Source organism: Macaca fascicularis, chromosome 8, assembly GCF_037993035.2.
Source record: "Macaca fascicularis isolate 582-1 chromosome 8, T2T-MFA8v1.1".
Classification (NCBI taxonomy): Eukaryota; Metazoa; Chordata; class Mammalia; order Primates; family Cercopithecidae; genus Macaca; species Macaca fascicularis.
The window spans coordinates 97,360,495-97,385,199 of NC_088382.1; the positions used below are offsets into that span (position 1 = coordinate 97,360,495).

At 37.2% G+C, this 24,705-nt stretch overlaps 1 protein-coding gene across 1 annotated transcript in view; it reads left to right on the forward strand.

The window, feature by feature from the left end:
- Positions 1-24,705, forward strand: part of CNBD1 (cyclic nucleotide binding domain containing 1) — a 785,154-nt gene that overhangs the window by 754,156 nt on the left and 6,293 nt on the right. The gene's annotated exons all lie outside the window — the stretch shown is intronic.

The window sequence follows — 24,705 nt, forward strand, 5'->3', positions numbered from 1 at the left end:
GCATTCTGAGGAAAAAATATTTTGTGCCCAAGGAATTTTATGAAACACTGTCTCACATGAAGTTAACGGGGTTCCTTTGCTACAGGAGTTATCCTTGTTAATTTTAACATATTAGCTACTATATAGTGAGACACCAAGGGAAAAGCTACAGTGGACATTCCCCAAATATATTTATATGCAGAAGCCTTAATTTGCTCCTAAAATAAATTTAATATCTTTTAAAACACTAATAACCTACACTGCACAACTTTAGGAAATTTTCTTATGGGACACAGGTTAAAAAAATATAAAATTTTCATTTCTCAGACTTCTGAAAATAGAAGTCTTCCTTTTTTCGAGACATGATCTCACTCTGTTGCCCAGGCTAGAGTGAAATAGCACTTCAAGTGATTCTCCCGCCTGGGCCTCCCAAAGGGCTGGAATTGCAGTCATAAACCACTGTACCCAACCTGAAAACAGAAAGTCTTAACACAGGAAGATTATTTACGTAAATACTGTGAATGTAAGTGCCACAAAGGCGAGTGTTAAAAGTGATCCTTAAGGATATAGTCTTTTTGAAGCCATTGAAAGAAGGCTACTGTCTGCTCTATTTACAGAAAAACAAACAAGGATGAAATGAGATTTTTGCTCCAGGAAAACAGAGTAAAGTTAATACATCAGGAAAATCTAATCAATGTCTTTTGTGCTTTAGCCTTTTCCTTCAAAGAGAGTGGTCATTATACCAAAAAGTTTAGCAGAAACACCACAAATAGAAAATTGGAATACCAGGACAGGTGAGAATATATTTACTAAATCTACTAATTATTGTTAGCACAGTTAAAATTGCTGATAAATCAAAATTTTGTCAGTAAATGTTGAAGAAGAGATGAACATTTCATTTTAGAAATCACAAATTTGTAAGCAATCTGTTGAGAGAAAAATCTGTAATACCATATCAAATAGATGGTTTGTAAACATTAAAAACATTAAAATTCTGCCACTTATTGATCATGACAAAATAACTTGATTTTATTTTTAAATTATTATTTTATTGGCAGATTAATATAAGCATTGCTAAAGTTCTGTTGAACACAAGCTATTCTAGGTGGTTTATGATCTTCTAGTGAATTATATGATAAAATATTGACTGGTATTAATGTTATTTTATGGATTCCTCTCTGGTAAAATAGTTTCCTAAAGAATATTGATAATTTGTTGATATTTACTTAAAGGAAATGCTATATTTATATGCCACTGAACTCTGCCATGATTTTGTTTTTATCAACTTTATCTTTCCTGTTTGGTATTTCTATCAGCAACATAAATGAAAATATAGGTAGCAGGCTTATCATATTCTCAAGCAACACAAAATTACATGTAAGATCTTATGCACTGGTATTCAAAATACAAATTAGAAAAGATTACTGTAGCTAAAAATATAGCCTCAAACTGAGATTAATTTCACAGGAACATATGTTAATCCATTTATTGGTCCAATAAATCCCTGGCACAAGCGTATGCTAGATATGGTCAGACACTGATAAAGTTTATAGGACAAAGATTTAGAAATTTTAGTAGGTTATAATTGTAATATGTTTTAATGCTGTAAAGATGCTGTTTAAAAGCATAATGTTAGATAGAAATATATACTTTTTCTGTTCAGTGATTAAAATCAGACATATTTTACTTTGCCTTGGAAGTCCCACATCTGTAGTATATTCAGTCTTGGATGTGATATTTTAATAAGGGGTTGACAAACTACAAATCTTTGAGGTATAGAAACCAGGATGTAATGGTGCTACATCAAAAAATGTTTGAAGGAACTGTTTATTTTAGCTTGGGAAGGCCAGACTAAAACATTAATATTGGTATTGGATAGGCTGTCATAAGTAAAAGAGAATAAACTTGTACTGTGATGCTTCAGAGTAAAAGATAAATAAGGTGTTTGTATGCTTGTATATTAGTCTCCTAGGGCTGCCATAACAAATTATCGCAAGCTGAATGGCTTAAAGCAACAGAAATTTATTCTCTTACTGTTCTGGAGGTTGGAAGTTCAAAACTGAGGTGTGAGCAAGCCATGCTCCTTCTGAAGGCTCTGGAGAAGAATGCTTCCTTGACTATTCCTAGTTTTTGTAGTTGCCAGAAATCTTTGGCATTCATTGGCTTGCAGTTGCATCTCTCGGATCTCTGCCTCTGTTGTCACATGGCATTCCCCTCTCTGTGTCTTCACATGGCCTTCTTATAAGGACATGAATCACTGGATTTAGGACCCATCCTAATCCAGTGTGACCTCATTTTAACTAGTTACATCTGCAACCCTTGTAAACACAACTCTTGTTGTCTACAGTGATGATGGAGCACCTCATGCAACAGTGAGCTTCCAATCATGGAGTCAATTCAAACATAAGATGAAATTCCTAAAAGCGTCTCTAGCATGTAGGGCTGAATAACTGAACTTGACATTATGGGAGAAGTAGAACTATATTAGGTCTTTTATGAGGCTAGAGAAGTAGATTTCACCTTTCAAATATTCAGCTGAGATTCTATGATACATAAAGATGATAAGATGGGCAAGTGAAATATAAAAAGTAAAAGTTTAGTTATTTGGCTCTTTGTAAGAAAATTTACTATAAAAAACATGTAGACTTCTTGGGGATGCTGTGACAGACAGTCTCTAGGGTCATCACTATCTTCTCCACCCATGCATTTATGCTTTATGTAATTTCCTCCCTTTAAGCATGGGTAGAAATGGTGACTTGCACCTAACTCATAAAAGGTGACACAAGTGAAGGGATTTTTCAGGTTAATACTCCATTATTACTCCATTTCAGCTGATTTTCACTTAATCCTGAATGAGTGTGAGTTAATCTGATGAATGGCTGTAAAAGGAATTGGGCCTTTGGACACCTTGGTTTCAGACTTCTAGCCTCCAGAATTGTAAGAAAATACATTTCTGTTGTTTTAAGATACCCAGTTTATGGCAACTTGTTACAGCAATCACAGGAAACACACAAGATGGATTTTGCCAACCACTCAATGAGTTTGGAATAAGGTTTTTCCCTAGTGGAGTATCCAGGAGAAAATCCCAGCCTGGCTCACATTTCGAGTGTAGCCTGTGGGATCCTGAGCAGGGGACCCAACTGAGCTGTACCCAGACTTCTGACTAGGAAATAAATGTTTGTTTTAAGCCTCTGTTTGTGATAATTTTCTATAGAGCCATTGGAAACTAATTCAAATGTGATTTGTAGTTTTGTCACATATCTATGTTGATTTCTTGGAATCCAGTGGTAATAAAAGAGTTAATTGAGGCTTCCACCTCTGCCAGCTCCCAATACTATGAAAAGCACGTATCTTGTCCTTTACAGGGACGTGAATAGAGGTGGAAGCCATTATCCTCAGTGAACTAAAACAGGAATAGAAAACCAAACACCTCATGTTCTCACTTATAAGCAGGAGCTGAACAATGAAAACACATAGACACAGGGAGGGGAACAACACACACTGGGGCCTGTCAGTGGGTCGTGGGGAGGGAGAGCATCAGGATAAATAGCTAATGCATGCAGTACTTAATTCCTATGTGATGGGTTAATAAGTGTAGCAAACCACCATGACGCATGTTTACTTATGTAACAAACCTACACATCCTGCACATGTATCCCCAAACTTAAAATTAAATTAAATTACATTTTAGTAAAAAGGAAGGCACATATCTAGCAATTGTTTTAAGGCTAATTGACCAATCATAATATATAGAATAGAGTCACATATATGACCTTTTGTCTAATTAGTGCAAAGCTCTAACAAGGTACAAAATGTATGGTCAATCCCTTATCCACAGTGGATGTGTTCCAAGATCCCCAACTGGATGCCTAAAATAATGGATAATACTAAATCCTACATATACTGTTTTTTCCTATACATACATACCTATGTTAAAATTTAATTTATAAACAAGGCACAGTAAAAGATTAATAACAAATAAAATAAAACAATGATAACAATATGTTGTAATAAAAGTTACATCAGTATGAATATCCTCCATCTCTGCCTCAAAATATCTTATTGTACTGTACCACAGGTAACTAAAACCAAAGAAACCAAAACCATAGATAAGGGGAACCACTGTAACTAAATTACTATGGCTTTACTATGTATTAAATGGAGCAGGGTGGTTTCTTATCCTTTGCTATCCTAACAGAAAGATGACTGTTATAAAGTTGCCACAGCTGATTTTTAAATTTTTTGAAATATACCATAATTGACCATGTTTTTCTAATACATCTCAAAAATATTGAAGGACCCCCAAAATTTATTGGGAATGACCAAAAACTAGTAAGGGATATTTTATTTTTTAGTACATGTTACTTTTTAAAGATTCTTATCCAAATCACTAAGTAGAGAGAGAAAATCATAGAAGACGAAATGATAGTAGTAAGGTTTACAACCATTTTCTCTTCACTTTGTTTTTGTTTTTGTTTTTCAATTTAATATTGACAGTTTCCAGATTTGCTGGTGGTGGCTGTTATCTTATTTTCAAAGTTATTTCACTGAGATGTTCATGAATTTTTGATAATGAAATTGCAAGCTGCTAGAATATGGCTTAGTGTCACTTAACTGCATTTTCCTGAACTCTGAATTACTATTAAGATTAGGGAAAAAAGGTTGACAGCACTTTTAATGAAGTCCACCTCAGTGCAGTCAGTATTCACTGAGGGCCCAGCAAGAGCAGTGAATTGTCATTAACATAATTTAGTCACAGAGTCTTTGTGGAGAATTGATAATTCCAAAAACAAAGAAATGAAAAAATTAAATCTTTACAATACCTTTTTATACTTTAAAAAAAATGCTTTGATCTCAGACTTTCATTAAACCCTCAATCAAACGTGTTTCCGTATTTCTGACCAGAAATCCAACTTATTTCATTAGTTGTCATTTCAAGGTGACTTTAGTCTGTGTAGTTGCTGCATACCTACACCTCTCACATTTCAATACAGCCATCTGCAGGGCTCAGGTTAAGTTTAGATAAGCAGTGACTTCAGAAGAAAATGAAGTCATTGGCAGAAAAGTGTTCCCAACACAATTGAGTGTATGTATTCCTCAAAGATATTGACCCCTTTCATTAAATATCAAGACTACCCACAAATATATTTGAAGAAATTCACAGGCCGGGCGCGGTGGCTCAAGCCTGTAATCCCAGCACTTTGGGAGGCCGAGACGGGCGGATCACGAGGTCAGAAGATCGAGACCATCCTGGCTAACACAGTGAAACCCCGTCTCTACTAAAAATATAAAAACTTAGCCGGGCGAGGTGGCAGGCGCCTGTAGTCCCAGCTACTCGGGAGGCTGAGGCAGGAGAATGGCGTAAACCAAGGAGGCGGAGCTTGCAGTGAGCTGAGATCCGGCCACTGCACTCCAGCCCGGGCTACAGAGCAAGACCGAGACTCCGTCTCAAAAAAAAAAAAAAAGAAATTCACTAAGACTTGATAGGACTTTTACCTAATATAGTTTTTTTTTTTTTTTTTTTTTTTTTTTTTTTTTTTTTTTTTTTTGAGACGGAGTCTTGCTCTGTCTGTAGCCCGGGCTGGAGTACAGTGGCCGGATCTCAGCTCACTGCAAGCTCCGCCTCCCGGGTTTATGCCATTCTCCTGCCTCAGCCTCCGGAGTAGCTGGGACTACAGGCGCCCGCCACCTCGCCCGGCTAGTTTTTTTGTATTTTTAGTAGAGACGGGGTTTCACGGTGTTAGCCAGGATGGTCTCGATCTCCTGACCTCGTGATCCACCCGTCTCGGCCTCCCAAAGTGCTGGGATTACAGGCTTGAGCCACCGCGCCCGGCCACCATATAGTTGAATAATTCTGGGGGAAATAACTTATAGGCAGAAGGATAAGGAGAATGGAAAGTAATTATGAATAAATTCCACCCAGCCAGGAATATATTAATAAAATAAATAAATTAATAAAAGAAACATGTCCTAGCTAGGGAATTCTTTGGGATCCAAGAAATCACCAAAGTCATCAATGCTTAAAAGCTGACTTATTTGTCTAAGAAGTCATCTGAAACCCAAACAGTTCACTTTGATTACAGATTTTTCTGGATTAAGCATATCAATATTCTATCTTACTTTGCCATTCTGATACATCCCTTTTGTGCTACTCTGAGGAATATTTAGCTTCCAGAGGTTGTTAAATACTGTACCAAGGTTTTAAAATATATTTCACAAATATTCCTTTAACTAACAGAGAACACTTGTCTTAGGGGGGAAAAAAAGGCCAAAGATGTACATAAAACATATCTTTCAACATCTGAAAGATGAACAAGACAAAAAGAATGTAAATATATTAATTACAGTCTAATTTAGTAAAAAGCAAAGGATCTCACAAATTCTGGGATCTTTGTTTTGATCACTGACTTATCCTCAGTACCTAAAGCAGTGATGGGCATTTCATAAAAAATAAGTATTTGTTTCATAAATGAATAAAGCCATAAGGTGACATTTTATTTTAACATTAAGATTTTTTAATAGGCATGTTCAAAGTTAGAGGTAAGCTATCTGCTGTAGTAAGATTTAAATATTAGAATAGCTGACCATTTGACTAACAAATATTTAAGTATTAAATGAGTAGTTAACCAAAATATTCTTTAAGGTAACTTCAGACAATTGTGGAACTCTTCAACTTTTAAATGCTATGCCTCCAGCATTGACTTAGATGCTGACAGTTGTTATTATACAGTAGAGGTAGAGAATTGTGACTTCCCTGTGTGGACAACATGTTAAGGGAAAGAAACAGATAGTTTAAGCCCTCTGAGTAAGACAGCATTGAATCTAAAACTTCAGGCACAAGAAAGAGAAAAAGACAGGGGACAGGGGGTGTGGGGTAGGGGAGAGTTGCTGAGACAACATGGTATAAGGGAAAGTGTGCAGTTTCTGATCCATACAGGTTTAAGTTCATTCTGATATATTCAATTATTTTCTGTAGCCTAGAGGAAACTACATTTTTCCCAGTTTACTTACCTGTATGATGGGAATCATAATTAGTAATATCTTAGAAGGTACTAACATGCATTAAATGGGATAATCTACATAAAGCACTTCAAAGAGTCCCAGCTGCAGAGTATAATCTGTAAATATTAGCATTCGATATCAGCATTGTAATATGCTTGATTCGAGTAATGGTATATGCATACTGCTTTCAGCTCTCATACCAAAATAGCAGAAGGTTGAGTGGTTTCCATGACCATCTTTGAAAATTCTTTTCTCTCTTGGTTTTGGGAAAGCCTTGTCTTGATGAACCAGTGGAATAAATCTCTCTTAAATATTACACATTATGATTTTAATGTATTGACCATAATTACGGGTCAATGTTTCAGTAACTTGTTTTGTTGAGTTGAAATAATAATGGAATTTATAGAAATTACAGACTACACAGGATGGAACTTTTGGTCAAAGTCAAAACTTTAAATGGATAACTTCATTCTCTTCTTCCCCACTATACCATTTGGTGTTTTTTCTTTTCTTTTTCTTTTTTTTTTTTTTTTTTTTTTTTTTGAGACAGAGTCTCGCTCTGTCGCCCAGGCTAGAGTGCAGTGGCGGGATCTCGGCTCACTGCAAGCTCCGCCTCCCAGGTTTACGCCATTCTCCTGCCTCAGCCTCCCGAGTAGCTGGGACTACAGGCGCCCGCCACCTCGCCCGGCTAGTTTTTTGTATTTTTTAGTAGAGACGGGGTTTCACCGGGTTAGCCAGGATGGTCTCGATCTTCTGACCTCGTGATCCACCCGTCTCGGCCTCCCAAAGTGCTGGGATTACAGGCTTGAGCCACCGCGCCCGGCTTGTTTTTTATTTTCTTCTGTGCTACTGTGAATATTGAGAGATAAGCCTTTTCGTGTGTTGCATCATCCAAGCGTATAAAATTGGTTTTCCCCAAATATTTGATGTTCTACAAAATTCACATTAGCATTTTATATAGTACTTTCCTTTTAATTAAACACCCAAGTATATGCTATAGAAAATTTATTTCACATGTAAATGACTCATTTGTACTCAACTAAATTGTCATTTAGTACAATTTTGATATTCAAAAACTTTCTTTAATTTTATGGTGACTTTTATTTTTAAATAAGTTATTTCTTTTGTTAGCCAGAAATTAATCTGAATCCTCAACGTTCAATTTCAGATGTAAATGTCAAATCCCAATGTTTGACATCAACCTTTCAAATTTCTTCCTGCAGTCTCTACCTGCTTAAAACATTTATACTACATAATATCAGATTCCATACCAATCAAGATTATTGGACCCAAGTTATTAAAGAATATACTCAACAAAGTTTGCTTGTGATGCTAGCATATTATGTTATAATAACAGCCATGGTACTCCATTGCTTTTTACCTTGATCAGTCTGAAACACATCTTGTATATCTTATGTCTCCATCAAACACACACACACACACACGCACACATACACAACACACTGACAAATAACCAAAATAAATTTATAAGGAAATGATTCCTAAAGTTATCATAGGCAAATGTTCCCTGATGTTTTTTTCTTTTCTCTTTTATCTATTTTATTCTACTTCTTTCTCTTCTGTTTTATGTAAAATATAATGCTTGTTGAGAATCACCAAATTGGATTCAAGATCTACTCATTGGTCACAATAGGCATTTTAAAGTGAATGAAAAGAGAGACCAATACCAGACCCTTGCTTAACACATATTGCTAAGCAGTAACCAATCCAGTTCTTTCCATGCAGATAGACAGCTGCTGTTCCAGAAACAGGAAAGCCTCATTCAGAACAATGGCACTCAACAGCATGTCAGAATGTCTGTGGCTACCAGTGGTATATTTCTGTCCTAAAGACCAGACTGTCTTAGAACTCTGCACTCTTCCAGCTGTAAGTAAGGATAGTTCTAGTTTATGCCTGCTGTCCCAACGTTCTATCCAGTTTAGCCCTTGTTCCATATTTTTCATTTCAAATATTTATAATTAGTAGGCATTTATGTTATTGTTACTAGTTCCAATAGAGTGGTCTGTGATGAATAATACAAAGAATAAGATTCTCCAATAAGACTCACATCAATCTGAGATTTTTATATAGCATACAGATATTCGCAATTTTAAGGACACAAGCAATTGCAAATCACTGGCACAGCAGGAATGGTCCAGGTCCTCCAAGGCAACTTCCCAGGTCCTTTCTTGCTATATAGCAGAATGCACTCTGGGGTCAAATATACAGTCAGTCTCTAAGTGATATGTAAGGTCATATCACGCAGAAGGAGCCATTTTGGTCAGGAAACACCTTCCATTCATCCTTATATAATTACATATCTTCTGTAACATTTCTCAGGAAGTCATATCCCATAAATCAATAGTTTCCAGGTTTGCTTACCATAAGCAATTCTAGATAGATAAGACACATCCTGCTAAAAGCATTCCAAAGATAAGGACTTTCCAGCAAAAAACATTATTTTGTTTGCTAGTAGGACTACATTACCATGTTTACAAGGAAATGGTTCAGGGTCAACCTCTTTCTCTCTTGGGAATGCCTGCCCCTGCTTAAGAGAAAATATAAATTGCAGACCAAAATATTAACCATTTACTTCCCAGATGTCCTTGTTGGGCTTCCATTTTTTATATCCAGGTTTTTCCAGAGTCTTGTCTAATGACCTGTGAGATGTGTACGTGGTAACAGAGCTCTCAGTTTAAGACTATGTTAAATAGGAAAGCCTGCAAAAGAAATAAGTGGGTTCTCTTTTCTTGATGTTTTCTAGGTTTAGGATTACTAATACTTCTCTTTCAAGAATGGCTGATAAAGTGCTCTGCAACCGAAAAGGCTAGGAAAAGCTAAAACCTTCTGGTCTTCAGTGGGGGTGGAAAAGTGTTCAATACTGCTACACCTTCTAGCTATTTGGTGTAGTTGTGCTGTGGCCCATGCCAACTCTGTGATATGCACAAAACTGCCATTTGTCTTGTTTGTGGTGTCAGTGGGAAATGTGTCATATTATAAGGAATAAATGCTGAGCAGACCTGCTTTAGATTGTATACAACACAAACTGTACATCTTGTGCAGACGGTTGGTCATGTATTCCATGGTCACAATCTAAAATTTATTTCATTTTTCACTAACATTTATTTTGAAATTAATTTTTGATGCCACTAGGAGCCTAAAAAGTATGTATTTAATTTTTAACAAATATAAACTTTTTACTTCTGAAGAAAATTGATACGTAATTTGCCCCAATTTTTTGTCATCATTTAATACACTTAACATGCACTAAAAGATAGGGGGTTGGAGTGGCAGGACATACTGACATCACAGAACGTATGAAGACAAGATTAACTGAAGAAGCGTAAGTGTCTAATTGAAAAGTTAGTGAATATTTTGAGAAGATTATATTTTAAGGTGAGAATTTAAGTACTGCTGAAGAATTCATATTTAATAATACTCTGTGAAGCAGAACTTTTCACTTAGATCAAATGATAGCTTTTTAAATTAATTTTGCTCATTTACTTATGCATGCACAAATTAAAAAGCAATTGCTATTAATGTGATGGCTTCATTAGCAAAAAAATGAACAAAAACATTTAGATGATACAAATTTTATAATACTTTCAATAGATGTTTCAAATGGAAAATCTAATTCCAAAAATTGGCATTTTTTCATTCAATTAATTAAACCTTTTAGAATTTCATTTCATTTAAAGTAAATGTCTAATATTATTGTAAATATGTTTCTGTAATAATTACAAAGTTTATCATTGAAGATAAAATTATTTTTCAATGATAATATAAACATAAAACTTGGTAAATTCAGCTTCATTTGTAAAGAATATTATTAATAAATGATATGTACATGAAGATCCTAATTACATGTTAAAAATCTGTAATATTCCACCAATATAAATAGAAACTATGGTATCAAAATTGTACATATTTTTTATCTATATACTCACAGTAACTAAACCACAGAACTAAACTAAAAAATGAAGCTGATACTGAATACAAAAAAAATCAGAAAGAGTATTCTGCTAGAATTTTCTCTCTGCAGTTTTGTCAACAATTAGAACATACACATAGCTAAGACTTTGAGATGTTATTTTATAAGGCAAAAGCGCCCTATGAATTTTTACATTTTTTATGAGTCTTCTAAATTTTAGTTGCATTTGTTCAAATTAAGTTGGAAATTTGTAATCAAACTATCTGCAAAGAGGGTGGCAAAAATTTTAAAACATTCCATTTTTGAAGATTTGGGCAAACTTTCTTGAAAACAGATTTGAAAATAGACTTTTAGAAAACTTTTTCAAAAATATTAAAATTCCAGATTTATCAAGAAGAAAGCAAGAAATTTAATAAATTGAATACGTTCTGAAATAGTATAAATTAATCATGAAATTCTATAATCACTTTGGAATAGTTTGATTCTTAGGAAGAAAATTTGGGGCAACACCTATTTTTAAATGTATAAATTGATCATCTATACTAAAAATGTGTAAAATTGATGAAATCTGTAATTTTTCAGCATATACTTTTGACAAAACATTCAAGAGTCATAAATAGAGAAAGCATACATAATGATTTTTTTAAAACCGGTCAAAAACAAGTACTGAAAATGGTGACAAAAAGAGTACCTAGAAAAACATTTGATCTAATATTCAATATATTCAATATAAAACAAAACTACAATTGTGATATGTTAATATGTTATATTGGGCAGAATTTGTTGAGTTGACAAGGTACCTATGAAGAATTATTTTCTCAATTAGAAATGTTATAGTTTACAAGGTAGGATCAATTGAAAATTCAACAATTTCAAATATATTTATCATTTTGGCAATTTTATTAAAATACTAAAAAATCATGAGGTCAAATTGAAAAAAAAATATTTATTATAAAAACTAATTAGAGAAAAATACAACCAAGCAGTTGATCAAATAATATGAATATGTTTGAAAAATAAGTATTCTACTTGTGTTAATTTTTCACTTTTATTTTTTATTTTTATTTTTATTTTTTATACTAGAGTTCTAGGGAACTTATACTAAGTTCTAGGGTACATATGCACAACGTGCAGGTATAGTACATATGTATATATGCGCCATGTTGGTGTGCTGCACCCATTAACTCGTCATTTACATTACGTATATCTCCTAATGCTATCCATCCTCCCTCCCACTACCCCACAACAGGCCCCGGTGTATGATGTTCCCTTTCCTGTGTCCAAGTGATCTCATTGTTCAAATCCCACCTATGAGTGAGAACATGCGGTGTTTGGTTTTTTGTCCTTGCGATACTTTGCTGAGAATGATGTTTTCCAGCTGCATCCATGTCCCTACAAAGGACATGGACTCATCCTTTTTTATGGCTACATAGTATTCCATGGTGTATATGTGCCACATTTTCTTAATCCAGTCTATCATTGATGGACATTTGGGTTGGTTCCAAGTCTTTGCTATTGTGAATAGTGCTGCAATAAACATACGTGTGCATGTGTCTTTATAGCAGCATGATTTATAATCCTTTGGATATATACCCAGTAATGGGATGTCTGGATCAAATGGTATTTCTAGTTCTAGATCCTTGAGGAATTGCCACACTGTATTCCACAATGTTTGAACTAGTTTACAGTCCCACCAACAGTGGAAAAGTGTTCCTATTTCTCCATATCCTCTCCAGCACCTGCTGTTTCCTGACTTTTTAATGATTGCCATTCTAACTGGTGTGAGATGGTACCTCATTGTGGTTTTGATTTGCATTCCTCTAATGGGTAGTGACGATGACCATTCTTTCATGTGTCTGTTGGCTGCATAAATGTCTTCTTTTGAGAAGTGTCTGTTCATATCCTTTGCCCACTTTTTGATGGGTTTGTTTGTTTGTTTGTTTGTTTTTGTAAATTTGTTTGCGTTCTTTGTAGGTTCTGTATATTAGCCCTTTGTCAGATGAGTAGATTGCAAAAATCTTTGTAGATTCTGGAAATTAGCTCTTTGTCAGATGAGAAGTGTCTGTTCATATCCTTTGCCCACTTTTTGACGGGGTTGTTTGATTTTTTTTTTTTCTAGTAAATTTGTTTAACTTCTTTGTAGAATCCGGATATTAGCCCTTTGTCAGATGGGTAGATTGCAAACATTTTCTCCCATTCTGTAGGTTGCCTGTTCACTCAAGGTAGTTTGTTTTGTTGCACAGAAGCTCTTCAGGTTAACTAGGTCCCATTTGTCAATTTTGGCTTTTGTTGCCATTGCTTTTGGCATTTTAGTCATGAAGTCCTTGTCCATGCCTATGGCCTGAAAGGTATTGCCTAGGTTTTCTTCTAGGGTTTTTACGGTTTTAGGTCTAACATTTAAATCTCTAATCCATCTTGAATGAATTTTTGTATAAGCTGTAAGGAAGGGATCCAGTTTCAGCTTTCTACTTATAGCTAGCCACATTTCCCAGCACCATTTATTAAATAGGGAATCCTTTCCCCATTTCTTGTTTTTTCAGGTTTATCAAAGATCAGATAGTTGTAGATGTGTGCTATTATTTCTGAGGGCTCTGTTCTGTTCCATTGTTCTATATCTCTGTTTTGGTACCAGTACCATGATGTTTTGGTTACTGTAGACTTGTAGTGTAGTTTGAAGTCAGGTAGCGTGATGCCTCCAGCTTTGTTCTTTTGGCTTAGGTTTGTCTTGGCAATGTGGGGTCTTTCTTGGTTCCGTATGAACTTTAAAGTAGTTATTTCCAATTCTGTGAAGAAAGTCATTGGTACCTTGATGGGGATAGCAATGAATCTATAAATTACCTTGGGCAGTAAGGCCATTGTCACGATATTGATTCTTCCTATCCATGAGCATGGAATGTTCTTCCATTTGTTTGTGTCCTCTTTTATTTCGTTGAGCAGTGGTTTGTAGTTCTCCTTGAAGGGTCCTTCACATCCCTTATAAGTTGGATTCCTAGGTATTTTGTTCTCTTTGAAGCAATTGTGAATGGGATTTCACTCATGATTTAGCACTCTGTTTGTCTGTTATTGGAGTATAGGAATGCTTGTGATTTTGGCACATTGATTTTGTATCCTGAAACTTTGCTGAAGTTGCTTATCAGCTTAAGGAGATTTTGGGCTGAGACAATGGGGTTTTCTAAATATACAATCATGTCATTTGCAAACAGGGACAACTTGACTTCCTCTTTTCCTAATTGAATACCCTTTATTTCTTTCTCCTGCCTGATTGCCCTGGCCAGAACTTCCAACACTATGTTGAATAGGAGTGGTGAGAGAGGGTATCCCTGTCTTCTGCCAGTTTTCAAAGGAATTTTTCCAGTTTTTACCCTTTCAATATGATATTGGCTGTGGGTTTGAGATAATAACTCATTATTTTGAGATATGTCCCATCAGTACCTAATTTATTGAGAGTTTTTAGCATGAAGCCCTGTTGAATTATGTCAAAGGCCTTTTCTGTATCTATTGAGATAATCATGTGTTTTTTGTCTTTGGTTCTATTTATATGCTGGATTACATTCATTGATTTGTGTATGTTGAACCAGCCTTGCATCCCAGGGTTGAAGCCCACTTGATCATGGTGGATAAGCTTTTTGATGTGCTGCTGGATTCGGGTTGTCAGTATTTTTTTGAGGATTTTTGCATCGATGTTCATCAGGGATATTGGTCTAAAATTCTCTTTTTTTGTGTCTCTGCAGGCTTTGGTATCAGGATGATGCTGGTCTCATAAAATGAGTTAGTGAGGATTCCCTCTTTTTCTATTGATTGGAATAGTTTCAGAAGGAATGGTACCAACTCCTCCTTGTACCTCTGGTAGAATTCGGCTGTGAATCCATCTGGTCCTGGACTATTTTTGTTGGTAGGCTATTAACTATTGCCTCAATTTCAGAGCCTGTTATTGGTCTATTCAGGGATTCAACTTCTTGTTGGTTTAGTCTTGGGAAGGTGTATGTGTCCAATAATTTATCCATTTCTTCTAGATTTTCTAGTTCATTTGTGTAGAGGTGTTTATAGTATTCTTTGATGATAGTTTGTATTTCTGTGGGATCAGTGGTGGTATCCCCTTTATCATTTTTTATTGAGTCTATTTGATTCTTCTCTCTTTTCTTCTTTATTAGTCTTGCTAGCGGTCTATCAATTTTGTTGATCTTTTCAAAAAACCAGCTCCTAGACTCATTGATTTTTTGAAGGGATTTTTGTGTTCTATCTCCTTCAGTTCTGCTCTGATCTTAGTTATTTCTTGCCTTCTGCTAGCTTTTGAATGTGTTTGCTCTTGCTTCTCTAGTTCTTTTAATTGTGATGTTAGGGTGTCACTTTTAGATCTTTTCTGCTTTCTCTTGTGGGCATTTAGTGCTATAAATTCCCCTCTACACACTGCTTTAAATTTGTCCTAGAGATTCTGGTATGTTGTGTCTGTGTTCTCATTGGTTTCAAAGAACATCTTTATTTCTGCCTTCATTTTGTTATATACCCAGTAGTCATTCAAGAGCACATTGTTCAGTTTCCATGTAGTTGAGCAGTTTTGAGTGAGTTTCTTAATCCTGAGTTCTAGTTTGATTGCACTGTGGTCTGAGAGACAGTTTGCTATAATATCTGTTCTTTTACATTTGCTGAGGAGTGCTTTACTTCAAACTATGTGGTAAATTTTGTAATAAGTGCAATGTGGTGCTAAGAAGAATGTATATTCTGTTGATTTGGGGTGGAGAGTTCTGTAGATGTCTATTAGGTCCTCTTGGTGCAGAGCTGAGTTCAATTCATGGGTATCCTTTTTAACTTTGTGTCTTGTTGATCTGTCTAATGTTGACAGTGGGGAGTTAAACTCTCCTATTAATATTGTGTGGGAGTGTAAGTCTCTTTGTAGGTCTCTAAGGACTTGCTTTATGAATCTGGCTGCTTCTGTATTGGGTTCATATATATTTAGGATAGTTAGCTCTTCTCATTGAATCGATCCCTTTACCATTATTTAATGGCCTTCTTTGTCTCTTTTGATCTTTGTTGGTTTGAAGTCTGTTTTATCAGAGACTAGGATTGCAACCCCTGACTTTTTGGTTTCTATTTTCTTGGTATTATTTTGAGCCTCTGTGTGTCTCTGTACCTGATACGAGTCTACTGAATACCGCACACTGATGGTTCTCAACTCTTTATCCAACTTGCCCATCTGTGTCTTTTAATTGGAGCATTTAGCCCATTTACATTTAAGGTAAAGATTGTTATGTGTGAATTTGATCCTGTCATTATGACGTTCGCTGGTTATTTTGTTCATTAGTTGAGGCAATTTCTTCCTAGCATCGACGGTCTTTACAATTTGGCATGTTTTTTCAGTGGCTGGTACTGGTTGTTCCTTTCCATTAGTTTAGTGCTTTCCATTCCTTTAGTGCTTCCTTCAGGAGCACTTGCAGGGCAGGCGTGGTGGTGACAAAATCTTGTCTGCAAAGGGTTTTATTTCTTGTCTGTAAAGGATTTTATTTCTCCTTCACTTATGAAACTTAGTTTGGCTGGATATGAAATTCTGGGTTGAAAATTCTTTCTTTTAAGAATGTTGAATATTCACCCCCACTCTCTTCTGGCTTGTAGAGTTTCTGTCAAGAGATCTGCTGTTAGTCTGATGGGCTTCCCTTTGTGGGTAACCCGACCTTTCTCTCTGGCTGCCCTTAACATTTTTCCTTCATTTCAACTTTGGTGAATCTGATAATAATGTGTCTTGGAGTTGCTCTTCTCGAGGAGTATCTTAGTGGCGTTCTCTGTATTTCCTGAATTTGAATGTTGACCTGCCTTCCTAGGTTGGGGAAGTTCTCCTGGATAATATCCTGCAGAGTGTTTTCCAACTTGGTTCCATTCTCCCCATCACTTTCAGGTACACCAATAAGATGCCATGGTTTTCAGCTCCATCAGGTTATTTAAGGACTTCTTTACACTGGTTATTCTAGTTAACCATTCGTCTAATCTTTTTTCAAGGTTTTTAGCTTCTTTGTGATGGGTTCAAACTTTCTCCTTTAGCTCGGAGAAGTTTGATTGTCTGAAGCCCTCTTCTCTCAACTAGTCAAAGCCATACTCCATCCAGCTTTGTTCCATTGCTGGCAAGGAGCTGTGTTCCTTTGGAGGGGGAGAGGCACTCTGATTTTTAGAATTTTCAGCTTTTCTGCTCTGTTTTTTCCCCATCCTTATGGTTTTATCTACCTTTGGTCTTTGATGATGGTAATGTACAGATGGCGTTTTGGTGTGGATGTCCTTTCTGTTTATTAGTTTTCCTTCTAACGGTCAGGACCCTCAGCTGCAGAACTGTTGGAGTTTGCTGGAGGTCCACTCCAGACCCTGTTTGCCTGGGTATCAGCAGCGAAGGCTGCAGAACAGTGAATATTGCTGAATAGCAAATGTTGCTGCCGGATGATTCCTCTGGAAGGTTCGTCTTAGAGGAGTACCCAGCTGTGTGAGGTGTCAGTCTGCCCCTAGTAGGGAGTACTTCCCAGTTAGGCTACTCAGGGGTCAGGGACCCACTTGAGGAGGCAGTCTGTCCATTCTCAGATCTCCACCTCCGTGCTGGGAGAACCACTACTCTCTTCAAAGCTGTCAGACAGGGACATTTGAGTCTGCAAAGGTTTCTGCTGCTTTTTGTTTGGCTATGCCATGCCCCCAGAGGTGGAGTCTACAGAGGCAGGTAGGCCTCCTTGAGCTGTGGTGGGCTCCATCCAGTTCAAGCTTCCTGGTGGCTTTGTTTACCTACTCAAGCCTCAGCAATGGCAGGTGCCACTCCCCCAGCCTCACTGCCGCCTTGCAGCTGGATCTCAGACTGCTGTGCTAGCGATGAAAGAGGCTCTATGGGCGTAGGACCCTCTGAACCAGGCATGGGATATAATCTCCTGGTATGCCATTTGGTAAGACCATTGGAAAAGCGCAGTATTAGGCTGGGAGTGACCAGATTTTCCAGGTGCAGTCTGTCACAGCTTCCCTTGGCTAGGAAAGGGAATTCCCTGACCCCTTGAGCTTCCCAGGTGAGGCAATGCTTCACCCTGCTTCAGCTCACACTCGGTGGGCTGCACTCTCTGTCCTGCACCCACTGTCCAACAAGCCCCAGTGAGATGAACCTGGTACCTCAGTTGGAAATGCAGAAATCACCTGTTTTCTGTGTCGCTTACGCTGGGAGCTGTAGACTAGAGCTGTTCCTATTCAGCCATCTTGGAACCACCCCTACTTGTGTTAATTTTTAAAGTTCCAAAATCTGTAAAGAGGAAGGGTTTGGGCTGTAATGTATGTGAATATGCAATCTTTTAAATCTTTATTAATAACTGTATTTTAAAAAATCAATTTAAATAGAATGATTTAATAAGCCTAACAATAAGGAACAATTTGTTGGTTAGCTAATATTTCAAAACAGTAGTATTTTTTTTGTATATATATATATTTGAGACAGAGTCTCGCTCTGTCGTCCAGGCTGGAGTGCAGGGGCACAATCTCAGCTCACTGCAAACTCCTCCTCCCGGGTTCACTCCATTCTCCTGCCTCAGCCTTCTGAGTATCTGGGACTACAGGTTCCCGCCACCACGCCCGGCTAATTTTTTTTTTTTTTTTTGTATTTTTAGTAGAGACAGGGTTTCACCATGTTAGCCAGGATGGTCTCGATCTCCTGACCTCATGATCTGCCCGCCTCAGTCTCCCAGAGTGCTGGAGTTACAGATATGAGCCACTGCACCCGGCCAGTATTTAATATTTTTAAAGCCCTTGTTCACTCTCAAAATTTACCAGTTGGAATATATATAGAATGTTCTTAAATGTGTTCCTGCAGACTATTCTGTGAAAAACATGTCCGATTTCTTTGTTATTCTCTTACTTCTGACTTCTCTTGTGTGGCTGCTTTGTCTTCAGATCATTGCCAGCAGCAATCCTTTTTCACATTCAGTGAGATAGGGAACCCAGGTCTTCATGCCTCTTCCTTGAAAATAATACAATTTATTTCTAAGCAGTCCCCAAGGAAATCTTTACTCAGTTTCAAAAGTCCCAAAATTCTTAGGACAGTCTCTCCCTGGAAAAAAGAGAAAGACTTTTATTTGGTGGCTTAGACCAATCAGGAGCCTCTCATTAATCTGTATCAATTCCCTTAATCACATTACTGCTGCACAAAGAGGAGAATTTGGAGGTCCACTCCTAGGTGCTATAATGGAACTTTCCACTGGGTATAAGAGGTGTACCAAAAAGGGAATGCTAGTAGTGGTGTCCCTTGTCAATGAAAATAACTAATCCTTTAAGGAGAAGTCTGAAGTGGATTAGGAAGGCGTGGGGATGTAAGTATGTGCCAGACGAGGTAGGAAAAGGGACTTCAAGGATTATGGCAAGTAATGCAGGCAAACTTCACACTGTGTTTGTAGATTTGCAAGTGGTCTGGAATACAGTACATGGTGGCATTTTTCACAGGCATCATAGCAATTGAGGAGCCAGCAGTTTGACTGGATTAAATCATGAAGAGCCACAGTTTGACTCTGGTCTGCAGAGTCATGGAGGATTTTCAGGGAAATAGTAAGCACATTCATATTTTATATTCATTTCTGGTGGCTCCATGGAGAATGCATTAGAGGTTGCTATGGGTATGGATGTTTGTGTGTCCCTTCAAATTTATATGTTGAAACCTAATCACTAATGAGATGGCATTAGGAGGTGGGGCCTTTAGGAAGTGATTAGGTCATGAGAGTAGCACTCTCATAAATGGAATCGATACCCTTATATAAGAGACCCGAGGGACCTTATTTGCCCCTCCCACTATGTATGGACACAATGCAAGGTGCCACCTGTGAATCAGAGAGTAGGTCCTCACCAGACACCAAATCTGCTTGCACCTTGATTTTGAACTTCCTAGCCTCCAAACTGTGAAAAGTAAATTTTATATCAAGTGCAATAAAATAAATAAGAGTTAATAAAGTTCTGAACCAAAGCAACAGGTGCAGGGATAAAGATGCTCATAGTGTAGAACGTCAGGACATGGCAGCCTATGTGATGTAGGAGGTAAGAGAAGAAAAGATCAAAGAAACCTGGAGATAAGGAGTGACATTATTCAATAGCATTTTGGGATCTGGAGACAAAAAGAGATTTAAGAGACCCTTAATATTAGAGCAGGTGGAGTTTGGAGTGGCTGCTGCACATTTGGTAGAGCTAACCAGAAAGCCACTGAATTTAAGCATTTGAAAGTGAGAGGAAGGGGTCTGGGATGTACCTGAGCCATTTGCCTATAGGTATTAGTTAATGGTATTAAGGACAGAGTGTTTTAAAATGCTGACATGTAAAGAGTGGAGAAAGGGAGAGGGGTCTACTAAGAAAACTGGGAAGCATTTTCAGAGATATAAATACAATTAATAAAAGTAAAAGTGACCAACATTAATTTGGTAGTTAATGAAATTTCCATCAATATTTTCTTAATTGTATACGTCAGATAATTCAAGCTCAGAGGAAGATTATGCAAGCTCTCCCACTGTTAAACAATTCATTAGGGTAGTTTAGCATTTTTTAAAAATAAGTTAAATGTGTTATGTCTGTTTTAGAAGGTTGTATGAATCAACGTAACTAGTTTTTGTATTGTAGCCTACACAATGAAGAGCACAAAACTAAGTATTGTTTCATTTACTTTGCAGTCCTTTAAGTATGCAAGGCAAGAGATGGGTAAAACCATCAGAATGGCCGGGCGTGGTGACTCACGCCTGTAATCCCAGTACTTTAGGAGGCCTAGACGGGTGGATTATGAGGTCAAGAGATCGAGACCATCCTGGCCAACATGTTGAAACCTCATCTCTACTAAAGTACAAAAAATTAGCCAGGTGTGGTGGCACACACCTGTAGACCCAGCTACTCAGGAGGCTGAGGGAGGAGAATCGCTTGAACCTGGGAGGTGGAGGTTGCAGTGAGCCAAGATTGCACCACCGCACTGCAGCCTGGCAACAGAACGAGACTGTCTCAAAAAAAAAAAAAAAAAAAAAAAAAAAAAAATTAAAAAAAAAAAAAACTCAGAAAATCTAGACACTTTAGTTCTTACAAAATTGTCAGAAGGTACTCTTTGAACTCACTTGTTGGAAAATAATTGTTGGACAATAATTGTTGGACAATACACTCTAACTTCTAGGGGAAAATTGAATCTTTCTTTCTAGTTCCACTATTCCTCTACCTTTAAGGAGAATATTTTTTTACTACAGGACTATGCTGATTGGAAAAAGAATTTTAATGGAAATTTAAAAAGGGGGCTACAAATGGAATGGGTCTTTGGCAATTGTCTCCTCTATGGTGGTGTGTTCTCTTTGTTCTTCATGAATCTTTCTTTGCAGTGTGTTCTTTTTCTGCCATTGTGTCTGGTGAAATTAGAGCAAGTTATATCACAAGTAGAACTAGTTATGTTGTGCAGAGGAAGGGAGGTTGGATGTGAGATATTTTAACTATTTTTCTTTAAGCTTTCTTATCCTGTGCTATCTTTGTTTTGTTCATTTTATTTTATCTTATTATATTTTGTAGTATTAACTGAAGTTTCTCACATATTACCTTTGATGTTCTGCAACATGACGAAAACATTCAGTGCTTACCGCTTCGAGTAACATACAATGCAAAGGAGAAATGAATCAATAACTGTCATGTTGAGTTTCAAAAAGCTATACTTCAAAACAGTGGGCAGAATTTGGGGATGAAGAGCAGGAAAACTCCTGCTTCCTTCTGAAGGATCTTTGATAAGAAGCCCTGTGCTCTGTCTTCTTCAAAGAATGAAATCCTGGGGGTAAGGAGCAGACAAAAATAAAACCCTAAAAAACTTAGGAAGAGTGAGGCAAACTTGTGCACACATCTCTTACCTGTTCAGGGCCTGAAGGAAGAATATAAAAGAGAAATGACTCATCATGACATCTACCTAGATAAGAACAGAGACAGAGCTCTGTCCCATGGGCTTCTCTGCCCCATGTGGCCCCTCTCCCCCATGTGTCCCGTGTTGTAGAAACAATAGAAGGACACACATGAGGGGCATGGAAGAGGCGAGAGGTTTTGGGCATTAGCACCCAGCCTCCTTCATGCAAGTGCTGCAGTAGAACAAGAGAGGGATACCCCCCATGTACACTAAAGTGGCATGAAGTGGCAACTGAGAATAAATCCATGGATCTAAAAGTCCTACGCAGTTAGCTATGACCAGAGGGAATCAGCCAGACACTAGGCTCAATCTATAAAGGTATATTATGATCTCAAGGATAAATTACCTCATTCCATGACTGGCATTACATAAGTTCATTGGAAATTTATTTTTTTTTCCTTTGAACAAATTTCATTATTTATTTTATTTTATTTTCCATAGGTTATTGGGGAACAGGTGAAGTTTGTTAACTTACATGAGTAAATTCTTCAGTGGTGATTTGTGAGATTTTGGTGCACCCATCACCTGAGCAGTATTTACTGTACCCTACTTGTAGTCTTTTATCCCTTATCCCCTTTGCACCCTTTCCCCTGCATCCACAAACTCCATTGTGTCATTCTTATGCCTTTGCATCCTCATAGCTTAGCTCCCACTTATGAGTGAGAACATACAATGTTTGGATTTCCATTCCTGAGTTACTTCACTTAGAATAATAGTCTCCAGTCTCATCCAGGTGCCATTAATTCATTCCTTTTTATGACTGTTTTATATATAAAACAATTTCTTTACTCATTCATTGATTGATGGGCATTTGGGTCGGTTCCACGTTTTTGCATTTGCAAATTGTGCTGCTATAAACATGCATATGCAAGTATCTTTTTCATATAATGACTTCTTTTTTTCTTGGTAGATACCCCAGTAGTGGGACTGCTGGATCAAATGGTAGTTCTACTTCTAGTTAGCAGAGGGGGAGGGGAAGGTTGAGTGTATTTATCAGATTCTTTGGACCTTTAGATGCCACCTAGGTGACACAACATTGTCAGTAAGATTGGGTTTTCAACATCCAGGAAAATAGGAGCACAAGATCAAATGTAAGTTTAGGTATAGTAAAATATATTTATGATTTCTTCATAATTGAGTTTATAAACTGAATTTCACAGCAGCTGCTGCTTTTGCCTTTCACAATTAGAGAATTAAAGTCCTGAAGGTAACACTAAATTAGGAGACAAGAAGATTAGGTTGAATCCTCCCTCTAATTTCAGTCAGACACGGAAGAGACAAAAGGTATCTCCACTGCACACACACAGACCAGCTTATCTCATCAGGCAGAAGTCCTTGCAGAGACATGCTGCCGAAACTCTCTTTTTAACAAACAGTGTACAATTTTCCTGGAGGGATGTTCATGTGTCATCCTCAGAACCCAGTTGGGAATAGATGGCTGGTGGGACATTAGGAATTCCTGACTCTGAGTATGGCTCATCACCAGGGAGGGAGCTGATATTACACACTGAAATGGAATACGATCTACTTGGTCTAACAGTCACTTTGTATCTTATAAAGGGTAAATAAAAAATTCTTTTTAAAAGCAATAGGTAAATACCATCCTAGGTGCCAGTGTCAGCAATGTCTGTACTCCTGTTAACATCAAAACACTTGCCAAAAACTGAAAGATAGATAAGGTTGTTAAAAATTTATTTACATGTCTACATTGGCACCAGCTTCTTAAGAGGTATGTTCCTATGAATAAGTTTAATGCAAATATGTGTGTGAACATGTCAATATGTGTGATCTTAATGTGGAAAAATATAATACCTAATGCAAATGTTGAGTGTGAAATTATCATTCAGTATATAAAATTATTGATAATTTAGAATCACGTTGCAAAAAGATGAAAGATTTGAAGTCAAAATCCACTAATTATAATTTAACTCACTGAGAATATAGTGCATTAAAGATAACTTCTGAATTATAGTAATTTTAGTGACAAATGCTGGCCAAAAAAACTATTTTTTACATATACTTTTGCCACAGACAAAGATTAAATATCATATGATATTCCTCTTGAACTATCAAAATGTTTCTGACTATATTCCTGAGGATTTGAAATTGTATTCTTGATTTGAGGTTTTCCATATCTGCTTGTCCCTTACAAATGTAGCTCAGGATGAAGAACAGTAAAAACGGAAACAGAATGCAATATAAAACTAAGAAAGCATCCCAAATACAGGGCCAACAGTAATCTAGTACAGCTTGGTGGAGTCCTGACCATATACGGCCCTTTCAATTTAGTTCAAATAATATTTGACTAATACATTCAGGAGACATGGTTTAGCGGAGACAAAAAGATAAATAGATATTATCTCTGCCTAAAAACAATTTATAGGTAGTAGTGGTAACAAATGCACAAACTCCCACATACTAGAGCAAGGGCCAATATTGAGATGTGCTTAAAACTCTGTAGTAGCCCTGTAGAATATACTGTATCTTCTCCTAAATCAGCAATCCCTAACCTTTTCCACAGATGGGGGTTGAGGGATGGTCTGGGGATGAAACTGTTCCACCTCAGAATATTCAGCATTAGTTAGATTCTCATAAGGAGCATGCAACCTAGATCCCTTGCGTGCATAGTTCACAATAGGGTTCATGCTCCTTTGAGAATCTAGTGCCTCAGCTGAACTGACAGGAGGCAGAGCTCAGGCTATAATGTTCACTCACCCACTGCTCACCTCCTGTTGTGCAGCCCAGTTCCTAACTGGCCACAGTTCAGTACCAGTCCACGGCCCAGGGGTTGGAGACCCCTGTCTTAAATCATGTCCTGAAACTCTCCAGGCAAGTGTGCCTCAGCATGGGTGTCCTCCCGGATTGGTTCCATCACCCTATGCCCCACTGCACTTCCCTG